Source organism: Haemorhous mexicanus, chromosome 6, assembly GCF_027477595.1.
Source record: "Haemorhous mexicanus isolate bHaeMex1 chromosome 6, bHaeMex1.pri, whole genome shotgun sequence".
Lineage (NCBI taxonomy): Eukaryota > Metazoa > Chordata > Aves > Passeriformes > Fringillidae > Haemorhous > Haemorhous mexicanus.
Genome location: NC_082346.1, coordinates 8,199,534 through 8,212,922, shown reverse-complemented (window position 1 = coordinate 8,212,922; position 13,389 = coordinate 8,199,534).

Sequence of the window (13,389 nt, the reverse complement as noted above, 5' to 3'; positions counted from 1 at the left end):
CGAGCATTTAATCGAGTTCTTACCAGCTCGGAGAAGAAAAGAAATCGCCAAAAAGTCCACAGAGTGCTGCATAAGCTTTAGAAGGATGCACAGGAAAGTGGTCAAAGAAACTCTTTCCCTAGCAATGCTTATGTATGTTTAAACTGCTGGCGAGTGAATAGATCTTGACCTCTCTCAATTTGAGAGGTGTGCACAGAATCCCAGTGCTGTGTGTCTTTGCTCTTAAGCGTCCCAGCATCTGCCGAGCTCTCCGTCTCCCGGAGGCCAACAAGCGGCTTCTTCCCGCAAAGAGCCTGGTGCCGGTCGAGGTGCGCTCCAGAGAGCGGCTTCTGCCGAAAGGCGCCCGGGACCGGCGCCTACCTTCGGGGAGCTTCGGATGCCGGTCTCCTTCGTCTCCTTTCCCCTACATCTTAGCTTTTTTTCTGAAAAGCTTTTCTCCTGAAAACCATTTTTACTGAAAAGTTTTGCAGTATTTGTCTCAGGGAGAAACTGTGTCAGCACAGCAAGCCTCCCTCCTGGTTTTCCGAGCATTTAATCGAGTTCTTACCAGCTCGGAGAAGAAAAGAAATCGCCAAAAAGTCCACAGAGTGCTGCATAAGCTTTAGAAGGATGCACAGGAAAGTGGTCAAAGAAACTCTTTCCCTAGCAATGCTTATGTATGTTTAAACTGCTGGCGAGTGAATAGATCTTGACCTCTCTCAATTTGAGAGGTGTGCACAGAATCCCAGTGCTGTGTGTCTTTGCTCTTAAGCGTCCCAGCATCTGCCGGGGCTTTCTGTCTCCCAGAGGCCAACAAGCGGCTTCTTCGCGCAAAGAGCCTGGTGCCGGTCGAGGTGCGCTCCAGAGAGCGGCTTCTGCCGAAAGGCGCCCGGGACCGGCGCCTACCTTCGGGGAGCTTCGGATGCCGGTCTCCTTCGTCTCCTTTCCCCTACATCTTAGCTTTTTATCTGAAAAGCTTTTTTCCTGAAAACCTTTTTTACTGGAAAGGTTTTTACTGAAGAGCTTTTTAGTATTCTCTAAAGGAGAAACTGTGTCAGCACAGCAAAGACTCCCTCGAGGTTTTCCATGCAGTTCATAGAGTTCTTACCATCTCGGAGGAGAAAAGAAATCGTCAAATTGTCCACGGAGTGCTGCATAAGCTTTAGAGGGACGCACAGGAAAGTGGTCGATGAAACTCTTTCCCTAGCGATCTTTATGTATGTTTAAACTGCTGCAGAGTGAATCGTTCTTGACCTCTCTCAATTTGAGAGCTACCCACTGAATGCCGGTGCTGTGCGGCTTTGCTCTTCGAGTCTCAGCATCTGCCGAGCTCTCCGTCTCCCGGAGGCCAACAAGCGGCTTCTTCGCGCAAAGAGCCTGGTGCCGGTCGAGGTGAGCTCCGGAGAGCGGCTTCTGCCGAAAGGCGCCCGGGACCGGCGACTACCTTCGGGGAGCTTCGGATGCCGGTCTCCTTCGTCTCCTTTCGCCTACATCTTAGCTTTTTATCTGAAAAGCTTTTCTCCTGAAAACCTTTTTTACTGAAAAGTTTTGCAGTATTTGTCTCAGGGAGAAACGGTGTCAGCACAGCAAAGACTCCCTCGAGGTTTTCCATGCAGTTCATAGAGTTCTTACCATCTCGGAGGAGAAAAGAAATCGTCAAATTGTCCACGGAGTGCTGCATAAGCTTTAGAGGGACGCACAGGAAAGTGGTCGATGAAACTCTTTCCCTAGCGATCTTTATGTATGTTTAAACTGCTGCAGAGTGAATCGTTCTTGACCTCTCTCAATTTGAGAGCTACCCACTGAATGCCGGTGCTGTGCGGCTTTGCTCTTCGAGTCTCAGCATCTGCCGAGCTCTCCGTCTCCCGGAGGCCAACAAGCGGCTTCTTCGCGCAAAGAGCCTGGTGCCGGTCGAGGTGAGCTCCGGAGAGCGGCTTCTGCCGAAAGGCGCCCGGGACCGGCGCCTACCTTCGGGGAGCTTCGGATGCCGGTCTCCTTCGTCTCCTTTCGCCTACATCTTACCTTTTTTTCTGAAAAGCTTTTCTCCTGAAAACCATTTTTACTGAAAAGTTTTGCAGTATTTGTCTCAGGGAGAAACAGTGTCAGCACAGCAAGCCTCCCTCCTGGTTTTCCGAGCATTTAATCGAGTTCTTACCAGCTCGGAGAAGAAAAGAAATCGCCAAAAATTCCACAGTGTGCTGCATAAGCTTTAGAAGGATGCACAGGAAAGTGGTCAAAGAAACTCTTTCCCTAGCAATGCTTATGTATGTTTAAACTGCTGCAGAGTGAATCGTTCTTGACCTCTCTCAATTTGAGAGGTGTGCACAGAATCCCAGTGCTGTGTGTCTTTGCTCTTGGCGTCCCAGCATCTGCCGGGGCTTTCCGTCTCCCGGAGGCCAACAAGCGGCTTCTTCGCGCAAAGAGCCTGGTGCCGGTCGAGGTGCCCTCCGGAGAGCGGCTTCTGCCGAAAGGCGCCCGGGACCGGCGCCTACCTTCGGGGAGCTTCGGATGCCGGTCTCCTTCGTCTCCTTTCGCCTACAGCTTAGCTTTTTTTCTGAAAAGCTTTTCTCCTGAAAACCATTTTTACTGAAAAGTTTTGCAGTATTTGTCTCAGGGAGAAACGGTGTCAGCACAGCAAGCCTCCCTCCTGGTTTTCCGAGCATTTAATCGAGTTCTTACCAGTTCGGAGAAGAAAAGAAATCGCCAAAAATCCACAGAGTGCTGCATAAGCTTTAGAAGGATGCACAGGAAAGTGGTCAAAGAAACTCTTTCCCTAGCAATGCTTATGTATGTTTAAACTGCTGGCGAGTGAATAGATCTTGACCTCTCTCAATTTGAGAGGTGTGCACAGAATCCCAGTGCTGTGTGTCTTTGCTCTTGGCGTCCCAGCATCTGCCGGGGCTTTCTGTCTCCCAGAGGCCAACAAGCGGCTTCTTCGCGCAAAGAGCCTGGTGCCGGTCGAGGTGCGCTCCAGAGAGCGGCTTCTGCCGAAAGGCGCCCGGGACCGGCGCCTACCTTCGGGGAGCTTCGGATGCCGGTCTCCTTCGTCTCCTTTCCCCTACATCTTAGCTTTTTATCTGAAAAGCTTTTTTCCTGAAAACCTTTTTTACTGGAAAGGTTTTTACTGAAGAGCTTTTTAGTATTCTCTAAAGGAGAAACTGTGTCAGCACAGCAAAGACTCCCTCGAGGTTTTCCATGCAGTTCATAGAGTTCTTACCATCTCGGAGGAGAAAAGAAATCGTCAAATTGTCCACGGAGTGCTGCATAAGCTTTAGAGGGACGCACAGGAAAGTGGTCGATGAAACTCTTTCCCTAGCGATCTTTATGTATGTTTAAACTGCTGCAGAGTGAATCGTTCTTGACCTCTCTCAATTTGAGAGCTACCCACTGAATGCCGGTGCTGTGCGGCTTTGCTCTTCGAGTCTCAGCATCTGCCGAGCTCTCCGTCTCCCGGAGGCCAACAAGCGGCTTCTTCGCGCAAAGAGCCTGGTGCCGGTCGAGGTGAGCTCCGGAGAGCGGCTTCTGCCGAAAGGCGCCCGGGACCGGCGCCTACCTTCGGGGAGCTTCGGATGCCGGTCTCCTTCGTCTCCTTTCGCCTACATCTTACCTTTTTTTCTGAAAAGCTTTTCTCCTGAAAACCATTTTTACTGAAAAGTTTTGCAGTATTTGTCTCAGGGAGAAACGGTGTCAGCACAGCAAGCCTCCCTCCTGGTTTTCCGAGCATTTAATCGAGTTCTTACCAGCTCGGAGAAGAAAAGAAATCGCCAAAAAGTCCACAGTGTGCTGCATAAGCTTTAGAAGGATGCACAGGAAAGTGGTCAAAGAAACTCTTTCCCTAGCAATGCTTATGTATGTTTAAACTGCTGGCGAGTGAATAGATCTTGACCTCTCTCAATTTGAGAGGTGTGCACAGAATCCCAGTGCTGTGTGTCTTTGCTCTTGGCGTCCCAGCATCTGCCGGGGCTTTCCGTCTCCCGGAGGCCAACAAGCGGCTTCTTCGCGCAAAGAGCCTGGTGCCGGTCGAGGTGAGCTCCGGAGAGCGGCTTCTGCCGAAAGGCGCCCGGGACCGGCGCCTACCTTCGGGGAGCTTCGGATGCCGGTCTCCTTCGTCTCCTTTCGCCTACAGCTTAGCTTTTTTTCTGAAAAGCTTTTCTCCTGAAAACCATTTGTACTGAAAAGTTTTGCAGTATTTGTCTCAGGGAGAAACGGTGTCAGCACAGCAAGCCTCCCTCCTGGTTTTCCGAGCATTTAATCGAGTTCTTACCAGTTCGGAGAAGAAAAGAAATCGCCAAAAAGTCCACAGAGTGCTGCATAAGCTTTAGAAGGATGCACAGGAAAGTGGTCAAAGAAACTCTTTCCCTAGCAATGCTTATGTATGTTTAAACTGCTGGCGAGTGAATAGATCTTGACCTCTCTCAATTTGAGAGGTGTGCACAGAATCCCAGTGCTGTGTGTCTTTGCTCTTAAGCGTCCCAGCATCTGCCGGGGCTTTCTGTCTCCCAGAGGCCAACAAGCGGCTTCTTCCCGCAAAGAGCCTGGTGCCGGTCGAGGTGCGCTCCAGAGAGCGGCTTCTGCCGAAAGGCGCCCGGGACCGGCGCCTACCTTCGGGGAGCTTCGGATGCCGGTCTCCTTCGTCTCCTTTCCCCTACATCTTAGCTTTTTTTCTGAAAAGCTTTTCTCCTGAAAACCATTTTTACTGAAAAGTTTTGCAGTATTTGTCTCAGGGAGAAACTGTGTCAGCACAGCAAGCCTCCCTCCTGGTTTTCCGAGCATTTAATCGAGTTCTTACCAGCTCGGAGAAGAAAAGAAATCGCCAAAAAGTCCACAGAGTGCTGCATAAGCTTTAGAAGGATGCACAGGAAAGTGGTCAAAGAAACTCTTTCCCTAGCAATGCTTATGTATGTTTAAACTGCTGGCGAGTGAATAGATCTTGACCTCTCTCAATTTGAGAGGTGTGCACAGAATCCCAGTGCTGTGTGTCTTTGCTCTTAAGCGTCCCAGCATCTGCCGGGGCTTTCTGTCTCCCAGAGGCCAACAAGCGGCTTCTTCGCGCAAAGAGCCTGGTGCCGGTCGAGGTGCGCTCCAGAGAGCGGCTTCTGCCGAAAGGCGCCCGGGACCGGCGCCTACCTTCGGGGAGCTTCGGATGCCGGTCTCCTTCGTCTCCTTTCCCCTACATCTTAGCTTTTTATCTGAAAAGCTTTTTTCCTGAAAACCTTTTTTACTGGAAAGGTTTTTACTGAAGAGCTTTTTAGTATTCTCTAAAGGAGAAACTGTGTCAGCACAGCAAAGACTCCCTCGAGGTTTTCCATGCAGTTCATAGAGTTCTTACCATCTCGGAGGAGAAAAGAAATCGTCAAATTGTCCACGGAGTGCTGCATAAGCTTTAGAGGGACGCACAGGAAAGTGGTCGATGAAACTCTTTCCCTAGCGATCTTTATGTATGTTTAAACTGCTGCAGAGTGAATCGTTCTTGACCTCTCTCAATTTGAGAGCTACCCACTGAATGCCGGTGCTGTGCGGCTTTGCTCTTCGAGTCTCAGCATCTGCCGAGCTCTCCGTCTCCCGGAGGCCAACAAGCGGCTTCTTCGCGCAAAGAGCCTGGTGCCGGTCGAGGTGAGCTCCGGAGAGCGGCTTCTGCCGAAAGGCGCCCGGGACCGGCGCCTACCTTCGGGGAGCTTCGGATGCCGGTCTCCTTCGTCTCCTTTCGCCTACATCTTAGCTTTTTATCTGAAAAGCTTTTCTCCTGAAAACCTTTTTTACTGAAAAGTTTTGCAGTATTTGTCTCAGGGAGAAACGGTGTCAGCACAGCAAAGACTCCCTCGAGGTTTTCCATGCAGTTCATAGAGTTCTTACCATCTCGGAGGAGAAAAGAAATCGTCAAATTGTCCACGGAGTGCTGCATAAGCTTTAGAGGGACGCACAGGAAAGTGGTCGATGAAACTCTTTCCCTAGCGATCTTTATGTATGTTTAAACTGCTGCAGAGTGAATCGTTCTTGACCTCTCTCAATTTGAGAGCTACCCACTGAATGCCGGTGCTGTGCGGCTTTGCTCTTCGAGTCTCAGCATCTGCCGAGCTCTCCGTCTCCCGGAGGCCAACAAGCGGCTTCTTCGCGCAAAGAGCCTGGTGCCGGTCGAGGTGAGCTCCGGAGAGCGGCTTCTGCCGAAAGGCGCCCGGGACCGGCGCCTACCTTCGGGGAGCTTCGGATGCCGGTCTCCTTCGTCTCCTTTCGCCTACATCTTACCTTTTTTTCTGAAAAGCTTTTCTCCTGAAAACCATTTTTACTGAAAAGTTTTGCAGTATTTGTCTCAGGGAGAAACAGTGTCAGCACAGCAAGCCTCCCTCCTGGTTTTCCGAGCATTTAATCGAGTTCTTACCAGCTCGGAGAAGAAAAGAAATCGCCAAAAATTCCACAGTGTGCTGCATAAGCTTTAGAAGGATGCACAGGAAAGTGGTCAAAGAAACTCTTTCCCTAGCAATGCTTATGTATGTTTAAACTGCTGCAGAGTGAATCGTTCTTGACCTCTCTCAATTTGAGAGGTGTGCACAGAATCCCAGTGCTGTGTGTCTTTGCTCTTGGCGTCCCAGCATCTGCTGGGGCTTTCCGTCTCCCGGAGGCCAACAAGCGGCTTCTTCGCGCAAAGAGCCTGGTGCCGGTCGAGGTGCCCTCCGGAGAGCGGCTTCTGCCGAAAGGCGCCCGGGACCGGCGCCTACCTTCGGGGAGCTTCGGATGCCGGTCTCCTTCGTCTCCTTTCGCCTACAGCTTAGCTTTTTTTCTGAAAAGCTTTTCTCCTGAAAACCATTTTTACTGAAAAGTTTTGCAGTATTTGTCTCAGGGAGAAACGGTGTCAGCACAGCAAGCCTCCCTCCTGGTTTTCCGAGCATTTAATCGAGTTCTTACCAGTTCGGAGAAGAAAAGAAATCGCCAAAAAGTCCACAGAGTGCTGCATAAGCTTTAGAAGGATGCACAGGAAAGTGGTCAAAGAAACTCTTTCCCTAGCAATGCTTATGTATGTTTAAACTGCTGGCGAGTGAATAGATCTTGACCTCTCTCAATTTGAGAGGTGTGCACAGAATCCCAGTGCTGTGTGTCTTTGCTCTTAAGCGTCCCAGCATCTGCCGGGGCTTTCTGTCTCCCAGAGGCCAACAAGCGGCTTCTTCCCGCAAAGAGCCTTGTGCTGGTTGAGGTGCGCTCAGGAGAGCGGCTTCTGCCGAAAGGCGCCCGGGACCGGCGCCTACCTTCGGGGAGCTTCGGATGCCGGTCTCCTTCGTCTCCTTTCGCCTACATCTTACCTTTTTTTCTGAAAAGCTTTTCTCCTGAAAACCATTTTTACTGAAAAGTTTTGCAGTATTTGTCTCAGGGAGAAACGGTGTCAGCACAGCAAGCCTCCCTCCTGGTTTTCCGAGCATTTAATCGAGTTCTTACCAGTTCGGAGAAGAAAAGAAATCGCCAAAAAGTCCACAGAGTGCTGCATAAGCTTTAGAAGGATGCACAGGAAAGTGGTCAAAGAAACTCTTTCCCTAGCAATGCTTATGTATGTTTAAACTGCTGGCGAGTGAATAGATCTTGACCTCTCTCAATTTGAGAGGTGTGCACAGAATCCCAGTGCTGTGTGTCTTTGCTCTTAAGCGTCCCAGCATCTGCCGGGGCTTTCTGTCTCCCAGAGGCCAACAAGCGGCTTCTTCGCGCAAAGAGCCTTGTGCTGGTCGAGGTGCGCTCCAGAGAGCGGCTTCTGCCGAAAGGCGCCCGGGACCGGCGCCTACCTTCGGGGAGCTTCGGATGCCGGTCTCCTTCGTCTCCTTTCCCCTACATCTTAGCTTTTTATCTGAAAAGCTTTTTTCCTGAAAACCTTTTTTACTGGAAAGGTTTTTACTGAAGAGCTTTTTAGTATTCTCTAAAGGAGAAACTGTGTCAGCACAGCAAAGACTCCCTCGAGGTTTTCCATGCAGTTCATAGAGTTCTTACCATCTCGGAGGAGAAAAGAAATCGTCAAATTGTCCACGGAGTGCTGCATAAGCTTTAGAGGGACGCACAGGAAAGTGGTCGATGAAACTCTTTCCCTAGCGATCTTTATGTATGTTTAAACTGCTGCAGAGTGAATCGTTCTTGACCTCTCTCAATTTGAGAGCTACCCACTGAATGCCGGTGCTGTGCGGCTTTGCTCTTCGAGTCTCAGCATCTGCCGAGCTCTCCGTCTCCCGGAGGCCAACAAGCGGCTTCTTCGCGCAAAGAGCCTGGTGCCGGTCGAGGTGAGCTCCGGAGAGCGGCTTCTGCCGAAAGGCGCCCGGGACCGGCGCCTACCTTCGGGGAGCTTCGGATGCCGGTCTCCTTCGTCTCCTTTCGCCTACATCTTACCTTTTTTTCTGAAAAGCTTTTCTCCTGAAAACCATTTTTACTGAAAAGTTTTGCAGTATTTGTCTCAGGGAGAAACGGTGTCAGCACAGCAAGCCTCCCTCCTGGTTTTCCGAGCATTTAATCGAGTTCTTACCAGCTCGGAGAAGAAAAGAAATCGCCAAAAATTCCACAGTGTGCTGCATAAGCTTTAGAAGGATGCACAGGAAAGTGGTCAAAGAAACTCTTTCCCTAGCAATGCTTATGTATGTTTAAACTGCTGCAGAGTGAATCGTTCTTGACCTCTCTCAATTTGAGAGGTGTGCACAGAATCCCAGTGCTGTGTGTCTTTGCTCTTGGCGTCCCAGCATCTGCCGGGGCTTTCCGTCTCCCGGAGGCCAACAAGCGGCTTCTTCGCGCAAAGAGCCTGGTGCCGGTCGAGGTGCCCTCCGGAGAGCGGCTTCTGCCGAAAGGCGCCCGGGACCGGCGCCTACCTTCGGGGAGCTTCGGATGCCGGTCTCCTTCGTCTCCTTTCGCCTACAGCTTAGCTTTTTATCTGAAAAGCTTTTTTCCTGAAAACCTTTTTTACTGGAAAGGTTTTTACTGAAGAGCTTTTTAGTATTCTCTAAAGGAGAAACTGTGTCAGCACAGCAAAGACTCCCTCGAGGTTTTCCATGCAGTTCATAGAGTTCTTACCATCTCGGAGGAGAAAAGAAATCGTCAAATTGTCCACGGAGTGCTGCATAAGCTTTAGAGGGACGCACAGGAAAGTGGTCGATGAAACTCTTTCCCTAGCGATCTTTATGTATGTTTAAACTGCTGCAGAGTGAATCGTTCTTGACCTCTCTCAATTTGAGAGCTACCCACTGAATGCCGGTGCTGTGCGGCTTTGCTCTTCGAGTCTCAGCATCTGCCGAGCTCTCCGTCTCCCAGAGGCCAACAAGCGGCTTCTTCGCGCAAAGAGCCTTGTGCTGGTTGAGGTGCGCTCAGGAGAGCGGCTTCTGCCGAAAGGCGCCCGGGACCGGCGCCTACCTTCGGGGAGCTTCGGATGCCGGTCTCCTTCGTCTCCTTTCGCCTACATCTTACCTTTTTTTCTGAAAAGCTTTTCTCCTGAAAACCATTTTTACTGAAAAGTTTTGCAGTATTTGTCTCAGGGAGAAACGGTGTCAGCACAGCAAGCCTCCCTCCTGGTTTTCCGAGCATTTAATCGAGTTCTTACCAGCTCGGAGAAGAAAAGAAATCGCCAAAAAGTCCACAGTGTGCTGCATAAGCTTTAGAAGGATGCACAGGAAAGTGGTCAAAGAAACTCTTTCCCTAGCGATGTTAACGTCAGTTTAAACTGCTGGCGAGTGAATAGATCTTGACCTCTCTCAATTTGAGAGGTGTGCACAGAATCCCAGTGCTGTGTGTCTTTGCTCTTGGCGTCCCAGCATCTGCCGGGGCTTTCCGTCTCCCGGAGGCCAACAAGCGGCTTCTTCCCGCAAAGAGGCTTGTGCTGGTCGAGGTGCGCTCCGGAGAGCGGCTTCTGCCGAAAGGCGCCCGGGACCGGCGCCTACCTTCGGGGAGCTTCGGATGCCGGTCTCCTTCGTCTCCTTTCCCCTACATCTTAGCTTTTTATCTGAAAAGCTTTTTTCCTGAAAACCTTTTTTACTGGAAAGGTTTTTACTGAAGAGCTTTTTAGTATTCTCTAAAGGAGAAACTGTGTCAGCACAGCAAAGACTCCCTCGAGGTTTTCCATGCAGTTCATAGAGTTCTTACCATCTCGGAGGAGAAAAGAAATCGTCAAATTGTCCACGGAGTGCTGCATAAGCTTTAGAGGGACGCACAGGAAAGTGGTCGATGAAACTCTTTCCCTAGCGATCTTTATGTATGTTTAAACTGCTGCAGAGTGAATCGTTCTTGACCTCTCTCAATTTGAGAGCTACCCACTGAATGCCGGTGCTGTGCGGCTTTGCTCTTCGAGTCTCAGCATCTGCCGAGCTCTCCGTCTCCCGGAGGCCAACAAGCGGCTTCTTCGCGCAAAGAGCCTGGTGCCGGTCGAGGTGAGCTCCGGAGAGCGGCTTCTGCCGAAAGGCGCCCGGGACCGGCGCCTACCTTCGGGGAGCTTCGGATGCCGGTCTCCTTCGTCTCCTTTCGCCTACATCTTACCTTTTTTTCTGAAAAGCTTTTCTCCTGAAAACCATTTTTACTGAAAAGTTTTGCAGTATTTGTCTCAGGGAGAAACGGTGTCAGCACAGCAAGCCTCCCTCCTGGTTTTCCGAGCATTTAATCGAGTTCTTACCAGCTCGGAGAAGAAAAGAAATCGCCAAAAAGTCCACAGAGTGCTGCATAAGCTTTAGAAGGATGCACAGGAAAGTGGTCAAAGAAACTCTTTCCCTAGCAATGCTTATGTATGTTTAAACTGCTGGCGAGTGAATAGATCTTGACCTCTCTCAATTTGAGAGGTGTGCACAGAATCCCAGTGCTGTGTGTCTTTGCTCTTGGCGTCCCAGCATCTGCCGGGGCTTTCTGTCTCCCAGAGGCCAACAAGCGGCTTCTTCGCGCAAAGAGCCTTGTGCCGGTCGAGGTGCGCTCCAGAGAGCGGCTTCTGCCGAAAGGCGCCCGGGACCGGCGCCTACCTTCGGGGAGCTTCGGATGCCGGTCTCCTTCGTCTCCTTTCCCCTACATCTTAGCTTTTTATCTGAAAAGCTTTTTTCCTGAAAACCTTTTTTACTGGAAAGGTTTTTACTGAAGAGCTTTTTAGTATTCTCTAAAGGAGAAACTGTGTCAGCACAGCAAAGACTCCCTCGAGGTTTTCCATGCAGTTCATAGAGTTCTTACCATCTCGGAGGAGAAAAGAAATCGTCAAATTGTCCACGGAGTGCTGCATAAGCTTTAGAGGGACGCACAGGAAAGTGGTCGATGAAACTCTTTCCCTAGCGATCTTTATGTATGTTTAAACTGCTGCAGAGTGAATCGTTCTTGACCTCTCTCAATTTGAGAGCTACCCACTGAATGCCGGTGCTGTGCGGCTTTGCTCTTCGAGTCTCAGCATCTGCCGAGCTCTCCGTCTCCCGGAGGCCAACAAGCGGCTTCTTCGCGCAAAGAGCCTGGTGCCGGTCGAGGTGAGCTCCGGAGAGCGGCTTCTGCCGAAAGGCGCCCGGGACCGGCGCCTACCTTCGGGGAGCTTCGGATGCCGGTCTCCTTCGTCTCCTTTCCCCTACAGCTTAGCTTTTTTTCTGAAAAGCTTTTCTCCTGAAAACCATTTTTACTGAAAAGTTTTGCAGTATTTGTCTCAGGGAGAAACGGTGTCAGCACAGCAAGCCTCCCTCCTGGTTTTCCGAGCATTTAATCGAGTTCTTACCAGTTCGGAGAAGAAAAGAAATCGCCAAAAAGTCCACAGAGTGCTGCATAAGCTTTAGAAGGATGCACAGGAAAGTGGTCAAAGAAACTCTTTCCCTAGCAATGCTTATGTATGTTTAAACTGCTGGCGAGTGAATAGATCTTGACCTCTCTCAATTTGAGAGGTGTGCACAGAATCCCAGTGCTGTGTGTCTTTGCTCTTAAGCGTCCCAGCATCTGCCGGGGCTTTCTGTCTCCCAGAGGCCAACAAGCGGCTTCTTCGCGCAAAGAGCCTTGTGCCGGTCGAGGTGCGCTCCAGAGAGCGGCTTCTGCCGAAAGGCGCCCGGGACCGGCGCCTACCTTCGGGGAGCTTCGGATGCCGGTCTCCTTCGTCTCCTTTCCCCTACATCTTAGCTTTTTTTCTGAAAAGCTTTTCTCCTGAAAACCATTTTTACTGAAAAGTTTTGCAGTATTTGTCTCAGGGAGAAACGGTGTCAGCACAGCAAGCCTCCCTCCTGGTTTTCCGAGCATTTAATCGAGTTCTTACCAGCTCGGAGAAGAAAAGAAATCGCCAAAAAGTCCACAGAGTGCTGCATAAGCTTTAGAAGGATGCACAGGAAAGTGGTCAAAGAAACTCTTTCCCTAGCAATGCTTATGTATGTTTAAACTGCTGGCGAGTGAATAGATCTTGACCTCTCTCAATTTGAGAGGTGTGCACAGAATCCCAGTGCTGTGTGTCTTTGCTCTTAAGCGTCCCAGCATCTGCCGGGGCTTTCTGTCTCCCAGAGGCCAACAAGCGGCTTCTTCGCGCAAAGAGCCTGGTGCCGGTCGAGGTGCGCTCCAGAGAGCGGCTTCTGCCGAAAGGCGCCCGGGACCGGCGCCTACCTTCGGGGAGCTTCGGATGCCGGTCTCCTTCGTCTCCTTTCCCCTACATCTTAGCTTTTTATCTGAAAAGCTTTTTTCCTGAAAACCTTTTTTACTGGAAAGGTTTTTACTGAAGAGCTTTTTAGTATTCTCTAAAGGAGAAACGGTGTCAGCACAGCAAAGACTCCCTCGAGGTTTTCCATGCAGTTCATAGAGTTCTTACCATCTCGGAGGAGAAAAGAAATCGTCAAATTGTCCACGGAGTGCTGCATAAGCTTTAGAGGGACGCACAGGAAAGTGGTCGATGAAACTCTTTCCCTAGCGATCTTTATGTATGTTTAAACTGCTGCAGAGTGAATCGTTCTTGACCTCTCTCAATTTGAGAGCTACCCACTGAATGCCGGTGCTGTGCGGCTTTGCTCTTCGAGTCTCAGCATCTGCCGAGCTCTCCGTCTCCCGGAGGCCAACAAGCGGCTTCTTCGCGCAAAGAGCCTGGTGCCGGTCGAGGTGAGCTCCGGAGAGCGGCTTCTGCCGAAAGGCGCCCGGGACCGGCGCCTACCTTCGGGGAGCTTCGGATGCCGGTCTCCTTCGTCTCCTTTCGCCTACATCTTACCTTTTTTTCTGAAAAGCTTTTCTCCTGAAAACCATTTTTACTGAAAAGTTTTGCAGTATTTGTCTCAGGGAGAAACGGTGTCAGCACAGCAAGCCTCCCTCCTGGTTTTCCGAGCATTTAATCGAGTTCTTACCAGCTCGGAGAAGAAAAGAAATCGCCAAAAAGTCCACAGTGTGCTGCATAAGCTTTAGAAGGATGCACAGGAAAGTGGTCAAAGAAACTCTTTCCCTAGCAATGCTTATGTATGTTTAAACTGCTGCAGAGTGAATCGTTCTTGACCT